Genomic DNA, 3,717 nt, shown 5'->3' on the forward strand with positions numbered 1-3,717 from the left:
CTACATGAAGATAATAAATAAATAATTTATCGGAATGAATGAATTACTACGTAAGCGGTTAAAAACGAAGCATTTTTATTTTAATTATATATAATGAATAACTACAAAGTTAGTGCTTCAAATACATTTTTTTTGTTAAATATAATTTTAGCATAAAAGTACAGTAATTTGTGTATGGCACGATAAAAAATATCAATACACCTCATGTTATATCTTCCGTGCGCGGGAAAAAGGACCTAAGTCAAAAAATCATTTTTTTTAGGAGAGCCAATCAATGTTTTGAGTGTGTCTAAAAATCTAAAAAACGGGTCCAAATCATAAGGATTCAACTGTTTTGAGTATTTTTTTTTACATACTTAGGAAATTATTCTTGACATTTTGTGTTTTTAAATTTTGCATTTAATTTTATTTTTACACGACTTAAATCTTTTGGATCACAAAATTGAAAAAAATATGACTAAAGATTTTTCGACCTGTAATGCAACGATTGATTAGTATCAATAACTTATGACAAATACACCAAAAAATGCGCAAAAAAAATAGCTTCTTAACTATATACTTAAGTCATTTAGTCCATTTTATTACTTAAGCCCCTTTTCCCACGCACGAAAGATATTATTTATCCATACATACTCGTTGCATCGTAGAACGGGGAGACGGATTTTTTAAAGGATTTTAAAATAGAGAACAAAAAAGGTCGTTTTTAACCACCCTCCCTCTCCCTTTCCAAGTGACGCCACTGACTTAGCGACCTACGAGCTAGTAAAAAAAAGAATGAGCCAATTTTGACCCACTTCTCAAAAAGATTCGCCGTCACTGCCCTGCCCTGTCCACGTTATTTTATCGGGCCGGGTAGATTTTTAGTAGGAAATAAGAAAAGTAAGAAGAGATAATATGGCCTATTTCACACCTGTCATACAAATCCACACGGCAGCGGCACGTTAAAAATAGGGTGTTTTGACTTTTATTACATTATTTTATTTAAAAAAATATATATATTTAGTATATACTCTAAGGTAAAAATCCGGCAAAAAATAATCGAGTGGAGATTAGTTGGCCTCATGATGTATTGGTTAGAGCGTTTGCCAGCCAATAAACGAATGAAAATAATACAAATATACCTACATATATAACAAAAAACAATCCAAACATTCCAATTTTATCGTGCCCGATTTTGACGATCATCTGGGCCGCGATTATGAAAGCTATTTTTATCAGTACATATCGAGACGGTATAAACTAACGTCGATATTTATGTACGAAAATGTGTATATTTGTATGAAAATTCAAAGTATCTTCGTCGGTAACCTGTAAATAAAAATTTTAAGAAAAAATATATGAACGTATTCTATTTTTCATTAAAAAAAAATTACTTTGTAGATAAAATTTAAGATAAATTTTACATTCCCATTAGAATGCGGACCCTGAAATGGGCCTATGCCTTAATTGACACTGGTCGTACAAATTCACGCGACGCGGTATAATTAGGGTGGATTGATTTTCATTATTTTATTATTTATTCAATGGCAGACAGACGCACGAACACGCCATGAGACCAAATAATCTGCACTTAATTTCATTTTAAAATCAGCTAGAGGAGGTCCTAATTAAACTGTTTTTAAGAATTATCGTTTTTATACTCTCGTTTTTTTTTTAATATTTATTTCCGTTTGTTGTTTTTTATTTTTTCAATTTGCAGTTCTCTTTTAAATCTTGAATTCTTAATTTTCATTCTTAGTTGTCTAGATTGTTTGGTAGCTTATTTTATTTATTTAAATACATATTTTTGAAATTAAGGTTAAGGCTACACATCTCAAGGGGAAAGTCAGATTTTTTTTTAAACTTGGTTCATAAAACTGAAGATCTTTATACACCCCGTAACTCTCAGTGAATTTTTATAAGTTAGCGATTACTTATCACATAAAATCAACATTATAATATTAAAAATAAGTATTTATTTTTATTTCATTTTAATTGGTGAAAATTATAATTAATAATGGAATTTAAGTAAAAATGTATTTTTATTATTGTAATTAAAATGCCGTTCCACCAAGACGCGTTAGTAGAAAAACCCGATCTTTTGTAATAATAAAATATTACAAAAGAGATAGAGAACAGTTTAGAGAAGGGAGGTGTAGAAGTCTAGGCATCTAGAGGGCTGGTTTAAGTGGCCACTTTACACATTGTGTAACATTCACCATTCTGCATATGTTTAATCATCCATATTCCTTCAATTCTTCGGTCTACTGGTGTTTGTGAAGTTAAAAGGCTGAAACCTTTATTGATGTGTTTACGATTCATCTTATTGAATTATTTTACTCACGTAGGCAACGCCTGAAAACATTTATCAATTTTTATACTTCTTCTTGGACCAGTAGCTCAATCACAAATAACTATCGACATGCTAATAAGTGACGTGATAACAATTTCTCAGCATGGTTGTTTATTGTATTCGCGATCACAATGGAACATCTGTGAACACCTAATATTAAATGTCAAAATATTTACGTTCCGCGACGTATAATCCTGCTGCGCAATCACATATTTAAATTTCACCGGTGTAAATATGGAAAATATTCCAAAACTGCTATTTTTATTTATTTATTTATTATTTATTATGCTATTCATTGCATTTAGCCGGCGGTTGGCAAGCCAAATGTCAAGAAAGGCAGTCGCCATAGTAATTGTAATTTGATTTTCACTTTTTTTGTATTAGATACTCCTTACTATTTTTCAAATGCAAAATATTGTATTATTTTTTTAGTAAGCGCTGATTTTTTGACAATGAACTGTATTTATTTACGAGGAAAACAAAAAACAAACCGACACGAGCGTTGAATTAGAGATTACACACGCGTTGACTAATGACTGCGATAACTTAAGCATGTTCATTATTGTTCATTGTGATCGCTCAAATGCTTAGCATGTTTTTAAGCACGTTGATAGTTATTTTTGATTAAGCTACAGGTGGATTCATCAACAATGTTTGCAGTTTGTACAATTTTTTTTAGACAAGAACTGGATTTAACTCCCTAGGGAGCTGTTAATATTAACGTATTACAACACAGATTTTGTAATTAAACAGTAAAACAGTTGTTTTCGTGGCGACATTATCGAGTCTTTTTTTTTAATCAAAAAATTTGTTACAAACCAGAAAAAATTCTAATGTATGAAGCCTATGAAAAAAGAAATAACTAAAATATGTTATATGCAACTACTATGGGGAACGGGATATCAAAATGACATAAACAGACTACAAAGACAACAAAATAAAATATTGAAGTTAGTTTATGACCTTTCCTATCTAACACCAACTAGAGAACTTTTAAAACAAACTAAACAAATAAATATAACTGAACTCTTTTAACTAGAATCATTAAAATGTATCCATGAATTAGCCACTAATGTAATTGTAGAAGAAGAACTAAAACTTGTAAAAATTGTAGTAAACATGGACATAATACGAGAATATCAGAAAAATATCATATACAACTTTCTAAAACAAGACAAGGACAGTCGAGACTAATAAACCAGGGTCTGAAATTATACAAAAACAAAACGAAATAAAAGACTCGGACAAACTTTTCAAAAGATGTAAAAATATTATTTTGAACACCAGAGTATGAATAAAAAATGTATATATTATTTTTGTAAAATGAATGTAATAATCCGTAAAGGTTTCATAGAGTTAAAGCGCTTCGCTAGCGAATCATTACA

Source organism: Micrasema longulum, unplaced genomic scaffold, assembly GCF_059751315.1.
Source record: "Micrasema longulum isolate JH-2025_06_02 unplaced genomic scaffold, ASM5975131v1 h1tg001322l, whole genome shotgun sequence".
NCBI lineage: Eukaryota > Metazoa > Arthropoda > Insecta > Trichoptera > Brachycentridae > Micrasema > Micrasema longulum.